The sequence below is a fragment of the Bombus terrestris genome, chromosome 17 (assembly GCF_910591885.1).
Source record: "Bombus terrestris chromosome 17, iyBomTerr1.2, whole genome shotgun sequence".
NCBI lineage: Eukaryota > Metazoa > Arthropoda > Insecta > Hymenoptera > Apidae > Bombus > Bombus terrestris.
In genome coordinates this window covers 1,715,978-1,731,291 of record NC_063285.1, presented here as the reverse complement: position 1 = coordinate 1,731,291, position 15,314 = coordinate 1,715,978, and the positions used below count along the sequence as shown (strand labels likewise).

Below are 15,314 nucleotides of genomic sequence, written 5' to 3'. Positions count from 1 at the left end.
TAATAGGTTAGACATATTTTTCAAGACGTTCATCGTAACTACAACACTAATTTACGCTAAGCTTGGTGAAGGAATTAATTTTTTACCATTAGAATTATAGGTAGAAATTTATTGCGACATATCAGGCGACATTGTACGATGGTACGTACCGAAATCCTTGCGGCGCGACGTGTTTAATTCGCTCCACGGACTTTCCCATCCAGAGATACGTGCCACGCAAAAATTGGTGACGTCGCGTTTCATTTGACCGTCCGTAAATAAAGATTGCCGGACTTGGGCACGACAATGTATCCCGTGTCAACGATGCAATGTCACCAGGCACGTATTCTCACCTGTCGGAACGTTCGAAACTTCAGCAGGCCGGTTCAAGCACATACACATAGACATTATCGCGATGCAATATTCACAAGGATACCGACATTGTCTAACGTGTATCGACCGTTTTTCGCGTTGGTCCGAAGCCATTCCCATCGTTGATATGGAAGCGACAACCGTTGCCTCGGTTCTCCTCTCTACACGAATAGCTCGTTTCGGCGTACCTTCGAAAATAACTATCGATCAAGGACGCCGGTTCAAACTGGTAAACTGCAACCGGTAAAAACTGTAATTCCGACACAAAACATTGTATGGTTATGTCGTATCGTCACGTATCGGTACTTTTGCCTAAGCCAGCCCGCACTCGAAGTCCATTGTTTATTGTGAACAACATACAAATGTAATACTCATCTACTGGTCAATAAATGTTATATAGAAAAAAAGCACTCGTTCTCATCCGATCACGAAAGTTAAGCAGCGCCAGGCACGGATAGTACTTAAATAGGTGACCGCTTGGTAACTCCGCGTGGTGAAAAACAAAACACCTTTTTGTTTTTCCAATCCTTTTTACTTCCCTTAATAATCTATTTTCAATAATCTATAATCTAAACATGAGGAAATAGAAATGTTATAGTATTACATGACTAATACCATATATAACACTCATTCTTGCATACATTTTTTCTAATATTCTTTTTTTGTACATTAAAAGCAAATAAATCACTTATTTCAGCTAACGTTCATACCGCGCATAATGGAATCATTCTCGTCTGAAGGCAATTTGAGAGATGGGGTAGAGTTTGATTCTTTTGATGTAAAAATTTGATTCCTCTGTGGGACATGCTAGCAGAGTCCTTTTTAGAGATATTTTTTATTTTGTTTGCCCACTGTTGATTTATAATGTTTGCGAATTCTTGTTTTGACACAACTTTATTTTGTGCAAAAGGTACTTTAATTATTCTGAATCTTCTTTTTGATCGTAGGAATAGTTTTATTTTAGATTGTTAATATTGGATGGTATCAAGCTTTTGTCTCGTAATTTTTTTTTTTTTTTTTTATTATAGGTATAGGGCTCGAAAGCCGACTTTCTTACTTTATTATTAGTACGGATTCTTGAAGAGCGGTTTGTATAAGTTTTTTTATTTTGTCTATAAATGAGACGATTTGCCTCTTGGTTAGGTTGACATTGTTGTGGATACTTAGGTCGCAGTACTTTTCGAGCTGATTTTGTAATTTTTTCTAGTTTATTTTTTTGTACTCGCACCTGGGTTCGTCACTCTGTGTTTCTAGGGTTAGGAAGTCAGATGTATTTTTATTTATCTGTAATACGGGAGCGTTATGGTCGCATTCGTAGTCTATAGTTTTGAGCCTGTTATTTGCCCGTAAATTAGGGAATTGTAATTGTGTGTCTCCAAGGCATATGTTTAGGTATGAACCTTCTTTTGGGCAAGAGTCAATCCATTCTTCGTGCGTTCTTAATGATTATTTTAGTTCAATTGTGTTTGTTGTTCATTTAGGGCTTTGAATATGCTTTTTTTGAAGTCTTCGATAAGTTTATTACGGTATGGTTTGTTACGGATATGGTTTTAATTGGATTTGGATTTTGCATTACGCGTGGTAATAAATTTGTTCGATGTGATTGGTTTTCAGAGACTTGGTTTCGGCTTATTCCTTGTCTTAGGATGGCTAAGAAATTTGACTACGGGGCGAATTTGCGGCTTATTTGAGTAACGCAAATTGTTGATTCTTTGCATTTGATGATATTCTCGCAAAGTTTTTTGCAAAGTTTGCACTCGCTTGGACCGTGCGGCTCCGTGCAGTTTGCATTTGTGACATTGCGTTATGTCATTTTTTCTGACTTTATCCAATTTACCCTAAAGTAATTTAGACGGTTCAATTTTAGTAGGTAACTAATATTGCTTTGTGGGGATACTTGGATTATGTAAATTGGAAGCAATTCATTGTTCTCTATTGATCTTTTTATTGAGAAGCACCAATATTTTGTCAATTGTACGTCAGACATCTGTAGTGCTTGTAACTCTGCGAGTATCTCTGACTCGGAGAAACTATTGTTTAGACCCTTTAGTAAGACCGTGTGGTACTTCTTTGATTTGGGTGTATATGCGTAAACGCTGTCTTAGTTGCAATTACGATTTCTTTCGCTTTGTTAAAGACTGGCATACTTCGTAGGAATAGCACATGTTTATCTGTGTGTATCCGTTTAATATGGAATGAATTTGTGTTTAGAGTCTCTTCAAAGAGTTTTACTGTCTCCTTCTGGTCTTGATTGGTAATGTATGTTGGAGGCGATTTGTCTCTATTTGTGGGGGGCAGTGGTGTCAGCGTTCTTTGTTGTAGAGGCTGGTGGCCTCCCTGGGTTGTGTCTGACTTCTCGGTAGCGTTGCCGCTGGAAATTCATTGTCCATTTCGCTGGGCTACGCCTGGGACGTTGAGGTTTTCGTTGATGATAGTATATCTCTCTCTCGATCCATTCTTTATTCTCTTTCGGACATGTGATTTCCTGAGAGGCCGTATTCCTACTTGCTTTCTTCCGTAGGCTTCCGTTCTTTTTCCTTATTATGGTGGTTTCTTTTATTGTTCCTATTTGAGGGTGTTGCTGTATCCGAGATAGGCAGGACTCTTACGATTGCAATACGCTGAACCTATTTTTCGTTCGTATTGCCGATAATGGGGAGCCATCTGCTGAATTTATGGTTTCGTTTCATTCGCTGTCCGCGTCTCCTGTCGTGCTTTCCTTTTTGCTTACACTTTCCTGGCTACTTTGTGCCCTGTTATTCCTGTTCAACAGGTTTGGTGGGCGGTTGAGTTTCCGCGTCCTTTGGGTGCCAAAGCTTGTATTGCCAAGAAAGTTCCTGATTCACTTTTGCTATATTTTTCTTTTGGTTGTTTCTTTCCTTCTCTTATTTTCTTGATTGTTTTTATAGTGAGCATTATTTATCACTTTTCGTTATTGAGTTTTACTGTATAAATTGGCAAACTCACTAACAGGCCTTGCGCCTGGTATTTTTTTCCAGTGAGGACCGACCTGCTTGGGGGGTTCCCAGCACTCTGACGAGAAAGAATGCATTCAGCTCGGTATGAGCGTTAGTTGAAGTAATCAATTTTGGTATATAATATTACTGAATAAAAAGCTTTTACGTCGTACAATTATGTAAGAGGATAAAAGAGATATGTAAAATCATGCCCGGTTTCGTTTTCAAGAAAATGGACTGTGAAGTTAAGTAGAGGCAACTTCATAATTGACTTTCGCGAAAACAAAGCGAAAAATGTCATTTTACATTTTCGACTTCATTTTCGCCACGCGCAGGGAATCATCGCCCTTCGGTTTGTGTCACAATTTTTGGCACATGTATTTTTGCACTCTCTCAAACGACGTACGTATGTATAATACTTGCACATTCTCCAATTCCCAATTTTGAATACATATAACATTATCGGAAAGTATAAACAAAGTAATATATAAGTAAGCATGTATGCGAGAATGATACAACATATGGTGATAATCGTTTAATGCTAAAAAGATATTTTCTTCATGTATACGACCATATCTTATTAATACTTAGCCAACCGCGCCAGCACAGGCCAACCTATAAACTGCCCATCGTGCATATTTCTAAGTAAGGAGAACATCTAAACAAACTCGCAAAGGAAATAAAAAGTAAAATAAAAGATCATAATAATAACAAATTCTCAAAATTCATAGAAACACTGTATGCGCACGTGCAGTTTTCTAAGTAAGCAGGACTAATATTCACTAATACTTGAAAAACAAAAAAGTCTAAAAATTATTTAAGTCGTCAATTATATTTTACGGTAATGATTTTGTTTAACGATTTCACATATGGACGAGAACGAGTACTTTCAACGCGGTATGAGCGTTGGCTGAAGTAATCAGCTCTGTTATTTCATGTTATCACAATAGACAAAATATTTAAGAAAACATACATGTATCTATGAGGATAAATGGTATTTTTTTTAGACGTGCATACAGATACATAACATTTTTCCTGGCTTCGTTTCCCACACAATGGATTGTGAAGTTCCGTCATATAAGTACGCGTATACTTAAAAAGTAGCGAGTCAAGTGGACGGAACTTCGTAATTGATTTTCTGGAAAACCAAGTCTTGTGTTAAAAATTGTCACTTCATCATCGACTTATTTTTGTATAGGAAATCAGGCCCTTTCGACCTGCACCATCATAATACTCTAATTTTCTCGCCTACTTCAATTTTGAAATTATTTAGTTTCACTGCATTGCGTATAACTACCAACAGCAAAATATTAACATTCACGAACGGCTGTTCTGACAACGATCATAAATCGTCAAATCCACGTCATTCCATACTACCTGACAGCGGACCGTTAAGGTTTTGAATTGACCTTTGCACATGGCCCAACATTACATTTGCCACCCATTACGTAGGGCAATTAGGATCCGTCCCTTGTCCCTCAACACCGACAAACGCAGCAGCCTGTAAAAACTGCAATCATTCGACCAAGAAGAGTCTTTTTTTAGTCTCGAGTCTAGTCTTGTGTACAGTTTGGCCGTGATTTGAACTTCATTGTAATATTATACTTAATCGTTCTCGTGAATAAAAGCCTACAAAATTTAAAAAACACGGTCAAATTACGTTACTCCTTCTTTATCATAAATTTTACGTGACACTGTACTAGTTAGGTGACACTGTAGAACGGCTTCTTTGGTCTCTATTATAGTAACGCGGAAAGATCGCCGACATAGAGACAATGTCGGCGACGAAGAGCAAATGCCAACAAGCAGAAACGGTCGGAAAACTCGAATAGGGCTTAGCGGCACTCGGCAACAAAACTTTCCAACGGCGGTCCAAACATCACCGAGGCGCAAGTGCCGACAGGCCTAATCAGCCATCGATATCCGTAAGGTTCTTCCTTATAGGACATTTTTTGTAATATTGGAAGAAGGCGTAGGTAGCAACGGTGGCGGACGCGTAACGAACGCGCGCGTAGTAGAGATATTGATGGATGACGAAAAGAAACGAATCGGATCAAGAAAATAGTTGAGTTGTAACCGAGGGGAGAGAATCGTCAGTTGGAATCGAGAGTTGTACGTAAATACCAATGGTCAAAGAAGAAATCGGCAAGTACTTAAAAAGAAAAACACAAGGAAATAACGGCAATACATCCAAACCAGCTAGCTGCTGAAGCGAGCAAAACTCTCGTAAAAAGAAGAATAAAAAGAAAACACCCCACTGACCTCGCTACAGAAATAAAATAGTCAAACTCGGATAAAGTTAGAAAAATTTAACAAATGTCCAGCTGGACAAATTGTAAAGTGCAAATTAAATATAAATATAAAAAAAAAGAATAAAAAAAGAATAAAAAAAAAAAAAGGAAATGGATTGCATGTTTGCCCATATAAGAGTAATCCAAGCGATGAAAACTTTGAATAATGCATGTTACTTAACACCCTGCTGCGGTCTTCCATTCAACTAAATTATTCGGTAAGAGTTTGAAGAAGAAAATTACCTTTGCATACAAAGATTCGTTTTCGTTTGTTTTATCTTCTAAGTAAGGACCGGGGAAATGTAGTAATATGTTACTTATATCCTTCATAATAATTTTCATTGCAAAGAACCGGTACATTCTATTATCGCAAACAAAATTTTGGCATTAGTGAAATTTTTACAAACTCTTATTTTCTCTTTGAAATGTTCCAATGTATTTATAACATTCTCTGCTATTTCTTTCGCAGCTTTCCTACGCGGGTCATATTACCATCTTATAATATAATTTTGTATCAGTGCGTTCCCTAGATTTTCTATGATCGCACGTCTTTTTCTCAAATATGTCGGTTTCAACGGTCGGACAAAATTTTGCTCTATACGTTTAAAGAATACAAAAGTTCTTAGAGAAAGAAAGGAGAGCAGTAAGAACAAAGAGACCCGAAGAGCGCGCAGCAGGGTTAAAAAGAACATGAATTTAATTTCCAAATATTTTGGATTCTCGCATCCTGATATTAACCTTCTGCTTAATCTATTTTCATTGTTAAGAAACATTTTAAACACAATACTATTTACAATACAAAGATAAAATACTTTATTTTATGTACCGCGTTGTGAAAATAAAGATAGTTTATTTTTTACTACATATTTAAAATATTTTATTCGTACTGTAAAACAACAACTACTTAAAATGGTATTTAAAAGAAATATCCAGAAAGGAAATTCAGAAATAGAAATAACTTTTTATTATATAAATATCTAACTCATCGGTTTCATCGGTTTCATCGGTTACTCTGTAAAATACTATTTCGAATCAATTTTACAGTCTCTCACACCAGTAGTGACAAGTTTTTAACCGTAATTAAAAAATTATCGTAATCAATATTGAAGTAGTCGAGTAATAATAATCTTTTAATGTTTCGAAAATCATATAGAGTAAATAGAAAAATAATTATTTGCAGATAATATTGACATAATTTAACCGTTTGAGCCCCAGGGGTCTTTGAAAAACCAGGGTCGAAACGTGCCGAACGGCACGATAGCCTCTTAATCGATTGCGAAGAGAAACAAGCGGCACAATAGCGCTCGTCATATTTGTTACTCTTACGAAATACATCTATATATTTATATACGCGTACTATTAGTTTATAAATATTTCAAGTTTTGTTCAATAAAAATCATCAAGATAACAATGAAATACAAAATACCGTTAGTCGTCCGTAGAGTTCAAATGTACTGGGACTTTTCGACACAAAATCTAAACAGCCCGATCACGCTGTTTGCTACTCAATCGGTTAAAGAAACAACGATACGTCTAACGTGCGCGTGTGTCTGATAACGACGATACCGCGCTCTCTAACTTGTTCCCCGCCGAATTAATCTTGGGTAACAGCTTTAATGCGCGTAGAACAATTGACAAAGTTAAAATTGGAAAAAAGAAATATCGAAGAACAAACGATGAGAATGTTTCAAATTGTTTTCGACGATTAAAACGAAATTTACGAATACAACTGAAGCGAATGCCGCGACGCGATTTACGACTGAACGAATGCGACTGAATTATCGTACGACGATGCGAATGATTAACGATACACGCGTGTCGATGCCGCACGCATTTGAAAGACCCGCACGAGACGGTTTACTAATCGTTCGCTCGCTAAAACGATACTTACCTTCATCGATGCTTGGAGATACTGTTCGCAACTGAAGATTTCGCACAGGACTGTCCACTGATCGTTACGCCTGATAGAACGACTCTGTCCTCTCCACTAACGCTTGCAGCCATGTCCACGAATTCTTGAAGATATTGACGCACCGAGGAAACCTGTTCAGAAAAGTATCAACTGATCATTACGACTGACGAAACGATTTCACCTGCACGAGCGCTTGAAGAGCACTGAGAAATTGAAACGGTTGTTTAGTCCACGTTTAGCGATACGAAGGCACGGAAACTGACTCGATGCTACATGTTCGCGATTGAACTACTCGAACGAGACTACCAATACCGTTGTTAAACTCGAACGTGTTAGACCCAAGTGCGAGCGTCGAATGAGACTCCAACAAGGCTCAAAACGAATGACCCCAAATACGCACGCTGATTGGTTTTCAAGAAAATCGTCAAACGGCATATTCGCCCGCAGGATGGCGTTTACTGCGCGAATACGCCCCAAGTGGGGCGATCCTTCGCTGGAAGAGCGTGAACGATACCTGGATGAATGCCATGCATAGATATTATTGGCCGAGGGGTAAGGGGCGCTCGACCGTTCGGACCGTTAAAATCCGTCAATTATCCTTACAAAAAACTCATAGCATAGGAAATTAGAAATACTGCTACGAATGTTGAAGGGAATCGTTTTAGCTGTTGGAGTACCCTTCTAAAATAGCGCCTTGACTGTGAAAGCGAGCTACAACGAGCTACAACGAGCTACAACGAGCTACAACGAGGCAAAAGCTACGTACTATCCAAAATAAACAATCTAAAATACAACTATTCTTACGACAAAAAGAGAAGATTGGCAAACAAAATAAAAAAAAATATGTCTAAAATGTTCCTGCAGACAAATCAAATTTTTAGGTAAAAAGAATCTAACTCTATCCCTTCTTTCAAACTGCCTCCAGAGAAAGCTCCCCTCCACCAAGATGCAGGTATAGCGATAGAGAAAATCAATAAAAGCATGGAGTCTAGTTATTTCATAACATGTAAAACGACGGAAAAACTATACGATATCGGTCATTATCACTAGTGCTACGAGTACCTAATCTTGTTAATAAGCCTGTGCTAATAATCTCTTCATTGTATCACAGCAATGGCTAATTCTAATGAGAATTCATTAAACGCCCCTCTCCATAATCCTCACTTCAACCCGACATATATATATATATATAAATGTATAATATATTTTATGAATACAGAAATAATTATATATTTATGTTATCCAATATATTTTCTAAAATAATTATATATTTAAAGATTATTAAATAATAATGTTTTACATAAACAATAATATTTATATAAATAATTATATAATATATTTTTTTTGTTTAAATTTTAAAATATATATAAATTTTTATATAATATAAATATTTATATTAAAAGTATATTTTATTTATATTTATAATTAATAATTATATGTTAATATATACTTATATATAAGATAATCTATTTTTAAAAAAAAATAATGCATTTTTTATAAAAACATCATTTTTTTATATATATATTTTTAAATATTAAATTTTTTAAAAATATATTATTTATAAAAATAATATTTATAAAAAATATATTCTTTATAAAAATATTTTTTTAAAAGAATATTAAATATTTTTATAAAATATCATATTATTATTACTATTGTTTAATACAATATATATATATATATATATATATATATATATATATATATATATATATATATATATATTCAAGCAAATTTTTAAATATTTAAATTTTATTAAATTTCCACTTTTTTTCTTAAAAAAAAAAAAAAAAAGAAAATCATAATAATTTATTAATAATTTACATTTTATTAATTTTAGTTATTAATTTTTAAATATTATATATTTATTTTAATTTAATTTTAATATTTTAATTAAATTATATTAAATATTTTTAACTTAAATAAAGAATAATATTATTTATATAAATATAATAAATTAAATTAAAATCAATATATTTATACTCTATAACGAATTTATAAATTTTTTACTTGAAATTTAATCAAAATTAATATAATTCTTTAAACAAATTATAAACACTAACAACATATTTAAAAAATTTCTTTATTTTTAATAAATATTTACATTAATAAATTTATATACTTTTAATAATTCTTGAAATTTTAGTATTAAATAAAAAAATAATTAATATATTTTTAATAAATTATAAAAATAATATTTTTTAAATTTTTAAATTATTAAAATTATTTAAATTAACATTTATATAATAAGCTAAGTTCAAGCTAATAGGCTCATGCCCTATCGATGAATTTTTAAAATTTTTATATAAAACCACATTTCTCACAAATGAACCAAAATAAATAAATAAATATTTTTTAAATAACTATAACCTAAATAATTATATTTTTAAAAATTTATAGTTTTAAAAATTTTATTATCAACATTTAAATAATAAATTAAATATAAATTAATAGATTTATATTCTATTAATAAATTTTTTAAATTTTTATATAAAAATATATTAATTATTTAAAATATTAATATTAAAAATAAATTTCATTAAAAAGAAAATATTATAACTAAAATATTTTTATTTAAAAAATTAAATAAATTTAAAATCAATTTATAATTTAAATATTTAAATACGTATATATATATATATAATAGGATAAATTTAAGCTTATAGATTCATACCCCGTCGATAAATTTAAAAAATTTTTATATAATTTATTTTATAAAATTTAATTAATATTATAAATTTATTTATATTAATTAAATTTAAAATTATATTTATTAATCTTTCAATTTTATCAAAATTTAAATTAACAAATTTAAAATTATCCTCCCCCCCAACCCAATTTTACAAAAATTAAACTTATTATTTTAAAATTTTATTTAATAATATAATTTAAATTAAAATTTATTTTATTAATTGAAATTTAAATTAATAAATTAAATTGATTAAATTTTATTAATAAACTAAAATAATATTCTTATTAAAATTTAAATTGAACTGTATTTTTCTTTAACAATCAATATAATTTAAAATATATTTATTAATTAAATTTCAATTTAAATTTATTCTTTCCAAAATTTAAATTATAAACTTATGTAATATTTCTATTAAAATTTAAACTAATAAAATAAATTTGATTTATTTCTAATAATTAATATAATTTCAAATCTATTTATTAATTAAATTTATATTTAACAATTAATATAATTTAAAATCTATTTATTAATTAAATCTAATCAATTTAAATTTATTCCTCCCAAAATTTTAATTCATAAACTCAAATAATATTCACATTTAAATTTAAATTAATAAACTAAATTTCTCTTTAACAATCAATATAATTTAAAATCTATTTATTAATTAAATTTTAATTTAAATCTATTCTCCTTAAAATTTTTGGTTCATAGACTCATAATAATATTTCTATTTAAATTTAAATTAATAAACCAGATTTCTCTTTAACAATCAATATAATTTAAAATCTATTTATTAATTAAATATAAATATAAATATTTGGCTGGTAGTGCAACTGGTTTAATGGAGTAACGTTAGTCCTGAAGAATCACGGTGACGTATATTATGTACGTTAAGTAATAAAGAACAATGCTTTTATATAAATATTAGAATATATTAAAATACCAGAATTATAGAATATTAGAATATATGAGAATACCAGAGTTATAAAATATTAGAATACGTTAGAATATTAGAATACAATAAAATATCAGAAATGTAGAATATTAGAATATAGGTTAGACCATACGTTATAATAAAGGCAATTTTTGAGCTTTAGAAAAAAATTCATACATAATTTATCATGTTTAAATGTTACATTTAGTCCCATTTAGAAAGATAAGAGTCGCCTGAAGATTCTAGAGATATTTTTACATAAATAAGAGTAGTATTTTTACTTCTAATAACAAATAGGTTGAAGAATAATTGCGTATAAATATTTAAAGAAATATAACTCGTAAACACGAATATGTGTATACATTTAGTAACAAAATTAAATATCGCTAATTGTATACGTATAATAGAATAATTACATAAAATCTAGTCAATATCAACATTAGATACATATAAATATTCTTTTTTTATATTAGATTATTCATATAAAAGTTTATATAACCTAACCCCAATCTGGAAAACAATCATGGATTTCAACGACTACTGACAATTGAATATGAACAGAATTATATGCATTCATCATTATTATGTTTGAAACTTATAACCAATTGGGATATGACAGCAAAAAATCATATAACAGAGGTCTTAGGAAAATATGTACTGTTCTTCTTATCTTCATAGAATGTTTGCGTAAAAAATTTCAAGTAAAATTTTGTTACAAAACTGCATGTTACTCTTTGTGTTTTTTAGGCTTTGTAACACATGAACACAACTTTTAAATTCATACAATTGACAATTATTAAGTTTAAGATTGTGTCACTTAAATTTAAAAAATATTAAATAGGATAAATGTTTTAAAATTTATGTAGATATTGTAGCTGCTGTAAGTATTATACAAGGTATTCCTCCAACTCTGTTCACTTCATTTTTATTGTTTCAAATAATAAGAGAAGAATAAGAATTATTTACAAAAAATTAGGAAGAAGACATACTTTGTTGTAATAGTTTCTTTGTAGGCGAAAAGGTAAAACGCTCTGTAGAATTTCTGTTGTCAAGGCATATAACTTTTATGTCTGACTTCAATAGAATAGGGATTATATTGAAAATAATTCCTCATACATTTGAGTTTGTCGAATTTATTACTTGCATTGTGAAATATTTCTATTATATTTTGCAGTGTTACTGATATACTACCCAACAAAACATCCAAAAATAACAATTGTAAGGTTCGAGCAGGCCAAAAAATTGTGTTTCTGGTATGAAAAATATGTGTGGTTTAGACTTTCACAATGTCTCAATATCAATATTCTTGTAAGAATAACGCCAACAATCTAACACTGCTGTTTCTAATAGTCACTATTTACTGTTTGTTTGTATCTAAAATATTAAACGTGTACTTATCTAAGCAAAGGTTGTACTAAATTACAAGCCTCATTACGATAAACAATATATGCACACATACACATCTAAAAAACACTAATAAAATTAATCTTTCTGTAAAGAAAGATAGAAGGAATCTTAGTAACACTGAATTTTACAATTAATCTAATGAAGTACTTTTATGTTCATTATTCAACATTTTATGAAATTGGAATATAAGACATTTCACTAAAAAATGAAACTGACATGAAGGTCTTAAAAGATCTTGAAAGGACTCTGAAGATCTTTTGTATATGATATCACCATATATATATATAAAAGAAAATACATTGTCATCATATTAGATCTGTTTTAGAATCTAAATATATTTTATAACTTACTGTTTTCTGTTATTTAAAGTAATAAGAGATATTTCAGATAGACAAAGTTGGTATACATCTTTTATAATATCCTTTTGTAAGTTAGATTTAGGATACTCAGTAATTTGTTAAAGTATTTGAAGACGACCTCTAAATCTTTATTATACATGAAAATTGTAAAATAATATCATTCTTAATAGTTCGCTTAATAATGTTAAAACAGTCTGATAGAAATCATTTGTCGCTATGTCTATTTAATGAGGCTTATCATTTTGTTAGGCCATAAATCTCTTAAATATACTATAAATATTTACACATATTAATAAGTCTGTAAGTAGTAACCAGTCATACGAGGTTCTAAACATGGTTTCTTCTAAGTTACATGTACCATTTTATAATCATATAGGAGATATACATTATATTGTATACCTAAACAAATATTTTTTGAGCCGTTTGCTTAAATAAGAGAGAATTTATTTTAGTATAACCAAAGAAAAAAAATCTAAATATTTTCAAAATGTATATGATTGACTGTTTTCATAATCATTATTACTAATATTTATTACTAGTAATAGTAGTTAGCAATACTAATATTACCAACTACTATTACTAATACTTTGTGGTCGTGTGCTTTTTACATTAACAGCAGCGACACGGTAAAGTCCTAAGTTTCTATGTTATTCATTTCTGGTGGTTTTAGACAAGTCCACAGTAACTTTGTAAATAGGTAGATGTAAAATGACAAATGATAATATTAATTAAAATCGTTTTACATATTGTTTTTGGAATATACAGTAAAAAATTCATCTAATTGGAAATTTGCTGTACATATATATATATATATAGATACATATCTTTTCTTTCTTTTTTTTTTCTTTTTTTCTTTTTTTTTTTTTTTTTTTATTTAATTTGTACTTTACAATTTGTCCAGCTGGATATTTGGTAAATTTTTCTAACCTAACATACATACATATGTATGCAATATCTGTATAGATGTATATTTCAATATTATAATATGAATGATCTCTTATTTGTATAAAATTAAATTATAACTTCCAATGTTCATAAAAGGTGACCTTCACGGATATTTAAATTGTTGTCTGTTTTAGAACTTTAAGCGCTACATATATACATAGAACACGAACGTGAAAACCACTAACTTTCAAATAACCTTTTTATGAGATATGGACGTCACAGCAGAAAGGAAGTTTCCTCTCTGGTCATAGATTAGAAGATTAAAAATATGTCATACTATCACAATTATATAATAGAGGTTTATGTAATGGATGGAGTGTTTAAAGTGTTCAATTTGTTAATAGTAATTTTGATGGAAGTGCAGAAATGCTACCTACCTTTCCATTTCGATGATTCTTAGACATGTCCTAAAACTCAAAATTTCTAACAACTGTGAGACTGCAATAAATGTCTATTATAACCATAGATATACAAAGAGTTAGAGTACGCGAGTCATATAGTCTTAAATTATCGTGTAAGTGGATGCGATATAGGAGTAGAAAGAACGCTGCATAAAAGTGTCTTCTGTCCTTGTCTAATCAGGCATGACACTGACAATGTTTGTGTTGGCTATACACTTATATGTTTGCTATACGAACGAGCATGCGTTATTAGACAAGGACACAAGAGGCCTTTATGCAGCGTTCTCTTTCGCTTTCGCTTTCGCTTTCTCAGCTCGCCCTCGCACTCTATCCTTATATCTCTATGATTATAATTTACAGCTAAATTAAAAGTGAATATGATCTATGTTTCCGATTTGGTTTAGATTTTTCAATGCCGTTGCCAGAGGGTTGAGTTGCATGAAATAATAACGAATCAATTATTAGAATAGTAGGCGAATGATTAATTAGATAACATTATTCTATGAAAATAATATTTTTTATTATTTCACGTAGTGATTCGAGAAGCTAACTCAAACTCAATACATAGATAATATTCATTTTTGATTGAATTACGACAGATATTTCTTACAGCCTCGAGTATGTTGGTTGTGCACGGTGTTTTAAGTTCGCTTGATCCCCGTTGATAACAATGGTTAAGATTACTCTATTTACATATTACAGTATAATAAGTATACTGCAGCAACCTGCATTTGGTATGGCAATGCTCGAGTGCCATGCTATAAAACTTCAACTCGTTTATATTTATATTATTTAAAATCTCGTCAACTTTATATTTATTTGTATTAAATTGCAATACATTATAACAGAAAGTCCTTATAACAGTACATTATAACAGAAAGCTTGTATCTGTACTGATACAAATTACAGTAAATGTATTAATAGCGTGCGCGTTAATGGAATTATGCGGGATGTTCGGTCACAGGTGTAAAAATATTTAAGGGGTGATTCCTGAAACTAAAATAAAGTCAAAATCAAGGATAAAAAAAATTGCGTTTCGGGCTCTGTTTTTTTAGTTATTCGCAA

General features: G+C 30.4%; 1 protein-coding gene and 1 long non-coding RNA gene across 5 annotated transcripts in view; one reads left to right on the top strand and one right to left on the bottom strand.

The window, feature by feature from the left end:
* Nucleotides 1–341: 341 nt before the first annotated feature.
* On the bottom strand, nucleotides 342–14,575 carry LOC125386734. 2 transcript variants are annotated; one of them, XR_007227125.1, is made up of 3 exons: nucleotides 14,226–14,575; nucleotides 7,491–7,642; nucleotides 342–539 (listed from the first exon to the last, which is right to left on the bottom strand). It is a non-coding gene; the product is annotated as an uncharacterized LOC125386734 (long non-coding RNA). The 2 variants fall into 2 exon arrangements; XR_007227126.1 differs by lacking the exon at nucleotides 342–539 and adding an exon at nucleotides 572–601.
* LOC125386732 overlaps nucleotides 10,957–15,314 on the top strand; it is a 55,499-nt gene continuing 51,141 nt past the window's right edge. The window contains exons 1-2 of one of the 3 annotated variants that reach the window (XR_007227121.1): nucleotides 10,957–11,088; nucleotides 12,312–12,544. The gene's annotated coding sequence lies outside the window, so the exon portion shown is untranslated. Of the gene's footprint in view, nucleotides 11,089–12,311; nucleotides 12,545–15,314 lie in introns of those variants that run through there. The other 2 variants (XR_007227122.1, XM_048413829.1) reach the window with 2 other exon arrangements.